General features: G+C 32.0%; 1 protein-coding gene across 1 annotated transcript in view; it reads right to left on the bottom strand.

Annotated features, from left to right (window-relative positions):
• Positions 1-13,415, bottom strand: part of CSTF3 (cleavage stimulation factor subunit 3) — a 65,207-nt gene that overhangs the window by 21,746 nt on the left and 30,046 nt on the right. The window lies entirely within an intron of this gene.

The following is a 13,415-nucleotide window of genomic DNA, read 5'->3' as shown; positions in this document are numbered from 1 at the left end:
TTCTCTCTGGAATTTGTAGGATTGTCCCCTTGATCTTCAGAGTTCATAAATTTTCACAGAATAGCCCTAAATAGAAATAGGTCTTTGCTCTTTGAGGCAGTTTAGTCAAGGCTCTGGAATCAGACCTCTTGGGTTCACATTCTGAGTATCCACTTAACCCCTTTTTTCTAGATCTGCATAAGGAGGATAATAGTACCTATATGGTAAGGCTGTTATAAGGACTCAATTAGTTAATGTGAAGTCATTAGGACACTGCCTGGCAGAGTGAGCACTTATAAGGTTCATTTGTTATTATGAACACAAATTCTACCTGGAACTCACCATGTCCTTTGAAGTCAGACTTAACAATTTTAAAAAATTATTGCCTCTTCCATCTGTTCCTTTTTCCTTTTAGAACTCCTATTATATATATTAAGTCTCCTTATTCTACCCTCTACCATCTATTATTTTTACCCTTTCTTTGAACTTTTGCTCTAGGTTTAAAACTATTTTTACGCTAGATTCTCTAGGCCGTTAATTTAAGTCTCCATGTCACCATTCTCCTCCATTTGACCTATTGCCATGGTTGGTTCAAAACTAACGGTTTTGGCTCCAGAGTTTCTTTTTCAATACTGCACTTTCAGTCTTGCCATATTCATACAATTTTGTTCAGGTTATTGTCTCTCCTGCAGCAGTTCTATTTTGTTGGGGGCCTATCCCGACAGTTGTACATTCTTTCTCGTTGCTGGATCCTTAGCTGTACAGATTTTTTTACCCCTGTCTATTCACTGAAGCTCAGTGTTGGCAGGCCTAGAGTAGCAGGTGTAGACAGCAAATAGGCTGTTGGTAGTCTTCCGACAAAAAAAACAGAAAGAAATCTTTGCTCAAGAGTAGGGAGAACTCGGCCTGGCTGATGTCCACATTCTTCTAGGGTGGAAAGGCAGTTGAGGTGTTCCAAGTATTTGTATGGGTCAGTTTCTTACATTTTCCCTAGGCTCTTCACCCGCACTCTTCTTTGAGACAGCCATAAAACCTCAGGTTTCCCTGCATCCAGCTGCTTGGCTCAGTAGAGGCAAATAGGTTGAGAGTGGGAGTGAAGTAAGATGAGTTCAAGTCACCAGCTTCCCAAATGCAATGACAGATTATATACAATTCTTACAATAGAACAGAAAAACCAAAACCACTCATTGAGAAAATTGGCAAAGAATATGAATAAATGATTCCCAGAAGAGAAAATGCTAATGGTTAAAAATATGGCAGGCAACACGTACAAACTTACAAAATGGGAAAAACAAAATAACAGGTGTCTTTTTATACCAATCAGAATGGTAAAAGTTTAAAAGGGTATTAATACTACTGAAGCAATAAGTAAAAGGAATTTCACACATTGCTGGAAGAAATATGAATTGTTATGGCATTTGTGGAAAGCCATTGGCAAAAGCTATTCAAATAAAAAATACTTATCTTTTGACCCAGCAATTCCACTTCTGGAATCTACACCATAGAAATAAAAACCAGGATATAAAAGTGCTTGTACCAAGTTATTTACTGTAAACTTTCCAGCAGCAAAAAGTTAAAGTAAATGTACACCAATAGAAAAATGATTTAATAGAAAAATGATTTAATAAATTATGGTGCATCCATATCATGGAATATTCTATACCCATATGAAATTAATTAGGATTTTAACAGGTAGTCTGGGGAAATTTCCGTAAGATTTTATTGAATGAAAGAAGATAAAAATATATACAGTATATATGTATAATATAGTCAATTTTTGTAAAATAATGAGCAAAAACAAATCTTATTTGTATGTATATATGTTTTTATGAGCATGGAGAAAATATGGAATATACACTAAGTTGTTAATATAGTTATGATGGCCAGAGTACTATGAGTGGAGGAAGAAATAAAGAAAAAAAAAGACTACTTCATGTATTTCATTTATACATTTCAATAAAAATTTTGTTTATATATGTGTTAAGAAATATAGGCCAAAAAATTTTTACATTTCTTTCCTACACCAATTGGTCCTACATTTTGGATTCATCAATTATTTGCTTCAATTGGTATTGGTTCAACACATATGGATAAAGATACTTTTGACTAGCATAGGAAGACACCTGACCTTGAATACATGGCCACTGATTGTCATTCATTAATTCAACCAATATTCTTTGATAGCCCCATTATAGAGCCTATACTGGTAGTATTCCCAGGGCAGCTATAAGCTCATTATTTTTAAATATCATGCAATTTTTTCAAACTATCAACCTGCTTTGGAGAAGCAGTGCTATAAAATGAAAAGAATTTGATTACCTTGTATCAACTACTGAATCTCTCCCAGCATCAGTGTTTGTTCCCATTTATAAAATGGGAATGAGAGTTAACTACTACAAATGATTTTTCAAGGACTGAAAAGAAAACAAAGCATCTAGACATTCCACGTGCTCATAAATCATACCAATTAACAAAATTATGAACCAAAAGAGTATAAACTTTTCATTACATCTTCTCTAAATAGAGCTATGTAAACCAAGCAGCCAGCAAGAGCAATGTTATTATAATTGGCCCCATTAGAGAAAAGCAAAGGTTACCCTGCAGGTCATACTCAAATTCAATTATTGTTGAAGCTAGCGCAAGAACAGGTAAATACCCTTCCTTTGGTTACCCTACTACTACTCCATTTTTCTTCTTTAAAAGATTATTATCCGAGATATTGTTTATTAATATTTATGTGAAAACATCTTAAGTTAAATATTCTTAAATATATTTAGCACAGTTACGTACATTTACACAAGAATCTGCTTGATAACCAAAGCTTGGTTTAAATTTTTAAAATAAAGGAAAATTCTTGATACTGCTTTGAATTTTGACATCAGAAACTCTCTAGTTTATCATTAACCAATCAAAAAGACTCCATTTAAAGCTTTTTATATACATACACATAATTTTGGAAAGCATACTAGAACTTGCTCATATCTATCTACTAAAAGTAATGTTACATAATTTTAAATGACAGGCTCTTATCTAGTTTTCAGTACTCAAACTTGAATATACAGTCATCCGAGGTGTCTGTAAAAAGTGTGGGATTCTGTTTTGTAACAGGAATCCTAAATTATTCTAATGCAAATATTTTTTTAAATGGTTGGAAACATACCAAAATATGAACAGTATAAGAGGGTGCCAAAAATATGTATACACATTTTAAGAAAGGAAAAAACTGAATTAAAATTACACTGATGGCAACCACTTTGAGCACCTCTTGTAATTGCAAAAGTAAAACACAACTTGTATTCATCTTTTCTTATTGGTATACGAGTATATTGAGCACTACAATTTTAGTAATTTTTTTTTTCTTAAAATGTGCATACATTTTTTGGCACCCTCTGTATGTTAGTGTGAGGAATAATTATTTTTCAAAATTTCTATAACATGGTTATATTATCTAATTTAAAAAATCATTACAAGAACAATTAAGGATAATTTAAAAATTGTTATCCTTCTGATCTATCTACTTTTAATCATAAAATACTTGTCATATAATTGCAATATTACATTTTTGATAAAGCAGTTTAATTTTACCAAACTATGAAAAGTTGCTATGGAAGGAAAATAAAAAATTTTTACTTGTTAACTTCCTAATTATTTTTATTTTATAAATTGAGGAAGATAATTGGATTATGAAAACTAATTAAACTTTAAATTTAATTAAATTGAAATGAGTGGTTATTTGGGGAAGAGTAAACAAGTATAACATATTGAATAAATAGATCTGTTCCTGATACTTTTCAACACTTCCTATTTGCAGTCCTTTGATAATGTCCACAATTACTTCCCAAGCATTAATCCAACATTATCTTTTGTAACTAAAATTATCCTCTGGGCAATTACTGAAAGTAATGATCACTAATAACAGATTATTTTTGCAAAATGTAAACTTTGTCAGAAGAAAAAATGTCTAATAAACCATTGACGAACTGTGGTAACATCCATTTTTTAACAGTTTAGATTAGCTGTGCCCTTTGCCTGGAACATTTTTATATGGACATCTAAAGCAGACAATATTTAACTGATCAAATAGGTTTTCCTAATACTAGGAATATTTTTCATATTTTGTTGAAGCTTTTATAAAATGTTAGTGTAAATCTCTATAAAGCTAACATTTTTCTTGTTAGAGAAAGAAACCTATGCATATAAACAGCATTTTGGCCGATTTCCTCAAAATCAATTTTTTTTTCCTTATACCTTGGGGAAAAAACAAATTCCATAACATCAGAATTTTTAAAAAACATTTTTTAAATTGTCAATTAAAGTAATCATCAATTGTACAATTAATTTTAAATGGTTCAAAAACATATTTGAACCAACTGACATTGTAACTCTACACAGGAAAGTAAACAAGTCAAACAATCCAAAGGAAAAAGGAAGTCTCTATACACTTTCTTTAGATTTTCATATAACCATTTGGGACAACTCAATGCTTGTGTTTTAAGACACTACTGGGTCCAGGCCCAATCTCAAGGGAGTTTACATGGCAATAGCTTAAAATAAATGAATTGCAAACCCACATTCCTAATTCGTTCCCTACATCTTTTCTAAGGTATAGCAAATGCACTTTTGTGGAGTTTAAAGACAATTAATTTAAATTGAGTTTGATCTGCAGAAGCTACCTGATTTTGCTTGTCTCAATTATCTAAAAGGGTTAGCCTGGGAAACCTGAAAGCAAGTGGAATCCTACACACAAACCACATCCTTCATTCATTTACTCTTTTTCACTACTGTTTTCTGCTGCTCTCCTATATCTTAAGCCCTGAAAAATATGGACGATTACAGAATATAGGTAGTTTTAAGGGATTTGGAAAATATTGAGAAATGGTACTTTCAGATCTACCAAAATTTTTAAATTGCTGAACTAGCTGCAGAACATTCTCCTTTCCACAGTCTAGTCCCAAACTTCATGTAAAGGGATCAGGAAAAGTGTGTGTGCAAACAATTCATTTCGAAAATTTAACAAATTGTGTGCCTACATAGCAGGCCCTTTTCTAGCAGTGAAGATACAGTGGTGGATTAAACTAGCAGTGAAGATACAGTAGTGGATTAAACTAAGTTTTGTAACTCATGGAGTTATATTTTAGTTAGGGAGTCAGGTAAGTAAATAAACTAGGTAGTTTTAAATTTTCCCCATATTGTATTTTGTTAAATTTATAGCTTTCCTATTAAATGTAGTTGCAAATATATGCCTACATATACACAGATTTAGATTTAAGAGATTCGTTAAACCTGTTGATGTCCCATGTTTGCGGTTCCTAAAATGTATCACAGAAACAACTTATTTTTTAAACATGAGTGGGAAGTAAAGACCACTGTTGAGTCTCATTATGACTGAAATTAAAATTTGCTAACCAAAAGTGTGACTACCTTTTTTTCTAGATTAAGTTTACATTCATTTTGATTCTCTGTACTAACCAAATTAAATATGAATTAATCTTCCACTCTTCTGAATCAACTAAAAAATATTTGTTGTGTGTGCTTAGGATTTAGCAGGTTGATATGGGAATATGAACCTGAATTTTATTAAAGATCTTATAATCTAGTCGGAAACAAAATTATTGGAAAGAACATAGTACATTTTAAAACCTTTTTTATATATGTTCCATGTCCTATAAAATTGAGGAAAAGGAGTTCCGTGCAAATTAGTTACCAAGGAAAGTTTCACTGAGCAGATGGAATCCAGGCCATTGAGAAAAGAGGTTTGCATAAGTCAATGAAGCATCATTTTCTGAAGTTTTCCATGGAATAGGGATGACACCCACACAAGACAGAATATTTATTAGGAAAATAGGTTGGCTAATTGTGGTGGAAGTCCATTACAGAGAGGCTAAAAAAACTAAGCAGAGTTTAAATCTGATACACAAAAAAATCAAGATGTCACCCAATAATGAAAGTGTGGAAACCACATAGGGTTGGGGGTGGTTGGAGGTGGGGAGGCAGATAGAGGTGGCTTTTCAGTGCCAGGGGACGAGACAAGCAGACACTGATGGAGAGAATAGTTAAGAGGCTGCTGCTGTTATCCTTAATGGGGGTAATAGTGGCCTGAGATTTGAGGGAAGGGGAACAGGGAGAAAACAACAGTAATGTGGGAAAAACAAATTATTTTCATGAAAAAAAATGTGGTTAATTGCTGTAAAGTTTACTTTTTATTAGGTTTAATGAGATGACCATAAATAAGTCAGGTTGAAATTATTTAAAATTAGGAGATAAGACTGGTTTTCAAACAAGACAGTAAAATGAAAGATGTGCACCTGAATCAGTGGTTTAATTTCTCAAAAATATCCATTACCAGGCAGAAAAAAGGAGAACCCCAAAGAGTGCTTGAGATAAGAGAAAAAGGAAAAAATCATGTCTAAGAAGTCAAAGAACATCATAAGAAAAAGAGTCCTAATGGATGGTGGCATGTGCCACAGGTGAAACGGATTGAGGGTGTAGGAAAGATCAGTGGATCTGGCAGTAGGAAAGTTATTGTTTGTCTACCACAAATTTAAATTTAAAAGTTGAAACAGTTCAACTTTTTAGAAGTTGAAATCAATGACAAAATACTGCTACTACCAGCAGCTATTAAATACGTAATATATAAGCACTACTCTAGGAGTTTATATGTATTAACTCATTCAATCCTTGGAACACTCAAGTAAAACACTACCATTTACTCCTTAAAAGATGAGAAAACTGAGGCACAGAATAGTTTAGTAACCTGCCCAAGATTGCACAACTGAGCTCTTAGCCACTGTACTGCTCTTCATCAAGATACAGGGATGTTCACTAAAAGAGTACTTGTAATACAGAAAATTTGGAAACCTAAAGGACCTAAGGCAGAATAACTAAATAAATTATGCTTTGTCTAAACAACGGAATGGGTTATACATATATACATAAACTTTAAAAGTAATGATATATATATATATATTTATAATACTGAATGGAAATATGTCCATGTGTTATTTTTAGGAGGTGGAATTTTAAAGATATATACACATTTGGTATATATACATATTCATCTACTACTCTCCACCCCCTGCCACGTGTCTCTATCTATCTATATATAGTGACATAAACTCCGGAGAAATATACACAAAACTGTTGGACAAAACTGTTATCACTGGGAGAAGTGAGATAATTTTTGTTATATACTTCCGTAACACATTTAAATAAATTTCTATAACAATTTCAAAGCAGTAGAGTCAGGTTTTTGTTTTTTAAGAGAAAAGAAAGCAAAAACATATCTGATTTCGGGCAGTAAATTCCTCTTGTGAGTAATTCATTGATATTTTTCTCTGGTTATACTCATTTTTTAATGCTCTCAAATCCTTGGGAACTACAAAGCTTAAAAAATTAAATTACTAGATAAATCAGGCAAAACTGATTTCTACCAAGACTGTTACAACTAAACTTGATTTTGGCCTAATTTATAGGGCATCTGTCAACAACCATCACTTAACATCTATAGACTCAGCCTGTTTTACTTAATAAACTATTAAACTCTGCTCATAGTAAATACACTTTATCAACACTATGCCAAACATTACTTTTCAAAAATAACTAATCTTAAGGAATTTTGAGGTAAGGAAAATAGAGCACGATATTTTACTTGAGAAAAATGAGTAATTTGGTCTGAAGTATCAAAAATCACTAATTTTCATGGCTCAATTGGTTTTGCTACTGTAGCCCCACTAAGTCGCCTCCCCCATCATTCATGTATCGTATACATCTTTCTAAAATGGTACATTAAAATTGAAAATGAGAAACATATATAATCGTAGGAGATCCTCGAGCTATCAGGAATGTCAGAAAATCAAGTTTGTTAGCCACTGATCTCAGATACGGTATCGATTCTGGACTGCACAGCCAGAGCAGTGCTCAAGACGTGTCGGTTCATTCCCTCAAAGGTCTAATCAGTTTCTTTCTTTCACATTTAGTCTTTTCCATCCTGCTACTTTAATTTTCAGCTTTTGTGAATTATCCTCTTAATAAAATGAAAATCCTTCCAAGCAAATTTAAAATATGATTCAATAATACAATTTCTCTAGGATTACTACATGAACTTTTACACATTGCCTTAGAAAAGGTCTCACCCCACTCTCATTTGTTGAGTTAATCTCCCATTTGTATAGTCATACTTTAAAAAAATGTGGAGTGGAAATTTTTGAGCAGAAAACCACTTACTTAAAACTGTTTACGATTCTTTCATCACTCACTATACTTCTTACTGCATACAAATTGAGAATTGCTGTTTTCAAAAAATTAACAATTGAAGTATCATCGGACAAAAGCTTTAGTTTACTCATTCCTCTACTACAGATCACTCTACTTTCACTAATCAATAATTTCCTTCCCATTTTAATAGATTCCTATCAGAATACCATTTTGCTTGCTTAATTTTCAGTGGCATCAGATGGCATCATAAATTTTTCTATGTATTTCCTTGCTACTAATTCTATATATTTATACTGCTGAATCAAGTATTAACATTTATACGAAATCCCTAGTATCATGAGTAATGCTTCACTTTGTCTTTTTTAAAATCACTTTTCAAAAACAGTATTAAGTGGATACAAATTCAGTGGATTACATTTCTCCACTTTTTGAGCAACTTGCCTCTTTCCATTATTTCCCTATCAATAGATTTATGAATGTGGTAAAACAATTTCATTTTACAAAATTTATAATGCATTCATCAGATTGAAATATTACATTTTTATCAATGCTGCTATTCCAACTTTTAATTTTAGATCTAAAGTAATAATTACATTCCGCAACTGCCTTTGCTACCTTTTATCCAATAGAATCAATATTTGTATGACCCAATTCTAGTTTTCTCAATCCAGTATGCAGTTTATTTCTATTTAATTGAAATGACTTAACTGCACTTTCTTTAAAATGTTTATAAAATAATCTCCCAATCAATCCTTTTCACCAAAACTGTACATTTATTTAATCTTTTTTTCTCTTGGACAAATGACACATTGGCCGTTTTTACTAAAATTCTGATTTTCAAAAAATCATTACCTAGCTCAATTTGAAAGATCATGATGACAACCTTTGTTAGTGAGATACACAATTTTAAATGGTCTAATGAAATGATTACAAATGTGTAAAAATATTTGAAGATTTGTTCATTTCTTATAAAGCAAAAAAACTGGAAATAATATGAATGTACAATAAAGGACTGGTTAAATAACATATATCTAGAATAAACTACTTTAGCATATTTAAGTGATTTTATATTGTAAATAACAAAAATACACTACCATGTGAAAAACATGTTACAAAACTGTTTTAAGTTTTTATTTTATAGATACCCACATCTTAAAAAGCTAACAGTGATGAAAGGTAGTGGAAATATGGATTATTTCCCCCATTATGTTTGTACTTTTTAAATTTTCCTACATTACTCTTTAAATAAGAAAAATACAAAAGTTTTATTTTCCTTTTTAAATGATCATGACAAGTTTTTCCTTCATCTCTCCTTTCAACTTCTATTCATATGCTACATCATTACACTTGCCGTTTAAAATTGAACAACTCCAAAATTTTCATTCCTCCATGTATGTGGCTTCAGTGAGAACTATTTATGAAAGTCTATAATAACTATTTTTTCCGTATTCTGTCTAGGTATTACGGCATAAACTGATTTGAAAACAACTGAGTCAACATCTTAAAAAAAAAATCCCACAGGACATGTCTGTGTTCTCCACCTAGTCCTGCTGCTGGTAATTTAGACTGGATGTTCCAGGACATGGTCCTTTTGTGGTTAGGATACAGCTCAATAAACGCTTCCTTTCAGAAAATAAAATAAAATCCCACAAAGGCACTGATTTTTATCAGTTTATTTCACAGCCACTAGGATAGTGCCTACCATATAGCAGACATTCAATAAATAGTTGCTAAATAAATGTGGGTAAAAATCACGGACTGCATATTCATTCAAAATTAACTTATGTAATTAATATTATACTATCTTAACTATCAATGGAAATGTAAAAAGTGTAACTTTTATAGAAAGCTCATTATGAGTTCTGCAATTCTTGTTAAAACATTAAGAAAGTCTCACTTAAATAAAAGGGTTTATTGTTAAAACATTAAAAAAACTTCAATAAAAATGTTTAGAAAGAGTGCTACATATTATACTGTCAGTCAAGTTAGACCTGGATTCTAATATTCAGGTCTAATTTTGTCCAGGCTTTACATAACAGGTTACTGGAGCTGTCAGACTTCCAGAAGCTGTGACATATGAAAATAGGAAAACAAAATTTTCCTAATGCTGTTTCCCAAAGAACCTGAGCTCATCACAGTCCTTTCGCAATCACTACCTAATCCTGAAGATCAGGGGAGCAGCAAGAAGACCACTGTTCTGTTCCCCTTCCCTCATTCCCTCATCCTCCCACCATATGCACACAAACACAGCATTAAAATAACCTAAGGATGGACTTCAAATTTCAGGTTGAGATACACTGTTGGAAAGGAAGGCGTGCATGTTGGAAAACTAGATTTGGTGTTTAATTACTTCACCATTGGGAAAACTAGTTTACTACACAAAACTCACACATCCGAGAGATCTCTGGTTCTTAAAAGATGCCTTCATGATTCTTATACCTACTATTTTCAATCTCACTGAATAGCTCAAGAAAATGTGTACTATGAATCAAGATTTTTCTTCAAGTATTTTATGGGCAAACCAATTATAACTACCAACAGAAACATACTCTTAATAAATCTCCTTAAAACTATTATCATTACATATGGGTAATTCAAGCTTCCTCTCATGTCTTTCTAATGTTGAGTTGCAAGTATATAAAAAGCTCAAGACATGTATGAGAAAAGTAATTTGCAAACGTAAGATTTGAATGGAAAATATAGGTTTTCATCGATGAAACTCTAAGTACAAAACATTTGAAAGAAAAAATATTGAAAGCAGTCAAAAACGTCAAAACAAAGGAAAATATTGGTCTTTCATCTCATAGTTATCATTCCTTTCAATCTGATATTGAGAAAAACAACATAAGCAATGAAAGTTAACACAGTATTTAGCTATATCAAAATTACTGGAACTTCTAAATAGCAATAGTGCTAAAGTTAAGTTGCCCTTAACTTCCCTTATAGTGTTCCTGAAAAAAAGAACAAATAGAACAATGGGGTAAGGATATCATGTCTATGAAAAATAAATCCAAGGGTCTTTAAACATATGAAATGCTCAATCTCATTCATAAGAGAAATGCAAATCACATTGAGATTATAATTTTTTACCTACAAATACTGGCAAAACTTAAAGTATAATATGTGGTAATAGGATGTGAATCTGGTTCTTTTATTAAAGTTTACCAATGGTATTTTTAAATTGCTATAACCTCTGTGGGAGGCTATCTAGATATAGAAAATTTTAAAAATCCATATACTATTTGATTCAGCAATTCCCATAGATACAGGAATTTAATATATTCATACAAATAGAAATGACATGTACACAGATATTCTGTCGTAATGTTTGTAATAAAACAAGTTTGGGGAAAACTTAAATGTCCTTCAGGAGACAGGTTAAACAAAATATGGAATATTTAGCATCTGTTAACAAAAACTCTTAAAATTTACTTTGTTAAGCGAAAAGAAAAAAGATGGAAAACAGAACACAAGATCACATAATTATTCATATAAAAGGAGAGGGGAAAAATATACTGAACATTTGTCACTGGGCAGGGAAACTACTAGGTGGCTCAAGAACAGGGAGACAAGACTTTTTATTGTAGGTCTCTTTTGTATCTTGGATTTTTGAACTATATTTTTTAAAAAATATGAGGTCGGGCAATTAAGTTCGCGAACTCATCCTAGAAAAAGTGTTACATACCTCATTGCTGAGTATCACTACGGTCACCTTCGAAGTCCTCCCCTTGGGAAGCTATGCACCAACACCAGCACCTAGTCCACCCTTCAAAGCAATTTTGGAACTTTTTCTAGAATGGCCATCAGAGCTGACGTCGTATTACCCTTGATGTCCTGAATATCATCAAAATGTCTTCCTTTCAATATTTCCTTTATCTTCAGGTAAAGAAGTCTTTGGGGGCCAGATCAGGTGAGTAGGGAAGATGTTCCAATAGTTATTTGTTTACTGGCTAAAAACTCCCCCACAGACAGTGCCGTGTGAGCTGGTGCATTGTCGTGATACAAGAGCCATGAATTATCAGTGAAAAGTTCAGGTCATCTACTTTTCATACAGCCGTTTCAGCACTTCCAAGTAGTAAACTTGGTTAACTGTTTGTCCAGTTGGTACAAATTCATAATAAATAATCCCTCTGATACCAAAAAATGTTAGCAACATCGTGCAACAAGTTCGCGAACTTAATTGTCACACCTCATATGTATTTTAAAACTCTTCAGATGATACACAGCCTTTTGTGGCTTTTTTTTTTTATGTTTAATCATGTTTCTGTATTTCACCATTAATTCTCAAAACAAATATTCCAAATACTCTAAATGTACAAAAGAAATAGGATATGCATTATGCACATAGAAATTAAACATATAACATTGTTAAATTTAACTACTTTTTAAAACAAGGGCTTTTGTAGTTTCTAAACACCTACTAGAATATAAGCATTTTAAACAAAAACAATCTTAACACAAACTGATAAAACAAAGGCCAGAGGTACATACTACCATAAAAATTTAACTGATTTAGTCAGATAATTTTCAAACCTAAAAGTGAATATAAATTAAACAAGACACTGCTGTCACCAACATTTTGAAAGTGTATTATAAAGTATAACATTTAACAATTATTGAAGATTATTGAAGTGATGTACATAGGTAAAACTCTGACTGAAAGCCAACATTTAAGAAACTGCTGGAAGCCACAAACTTCATAAACTTCTGACACTAAACCAATCAAATGAGATTTACCAAATTTATTTATAAACAAACAAAATTCATAATCATTTTCCTCTTAAAAATAAAGCTAAAAAATACCATCATTACAATTCTAATAAAAGTCCTTTTATTCATGGGAACTTTCATTAGAACAGAATGACGGGGGAGAAAACTTAACAGTTAAGAGTAACTTGATGGATACTAAATGAAAAGTATCCTTTAAAATATTATTTTTGAGGAAGTTATATACTGTATCAGAAATATCCAAAAATACACATGTAACTTTGACAAGGTTATTGTATTAACCATGCCTATCTTTTTTCACTCTCATAAAAATTTTTTCCTGGCTATAGAAGTTTGACAGCTCTTTTTTATCAACTATCTATCTTCAATTAGTTGCCATTCAATATTGACAGGTATTTGCTTTCAGTAAATTGAAGAGGCAATTCCACTGACTTCTGACTTCCTGTTGCTGTTGGGAAGTTGTCAACTTTACTGCTAATCCTTTGAAGGTCATT

The sequence above is a fragment of the Rhinolophus hipposideros genome, assembly GCF_964194185.1.
Source record: "Rhinolophus hipposideros genome assembly, chromosome: 10".
In the NCBI taxonomy this organism is placed as follows: Eukaryota; Metazoa; Chordata; class Mammalia; order Chiroptera; family Rhinolophidae; genus Rhinolophus; species Rhinolophus hipposideros.
This window is presented reverse-complemented; position numbering and strand designations above follow the sequence as displayed.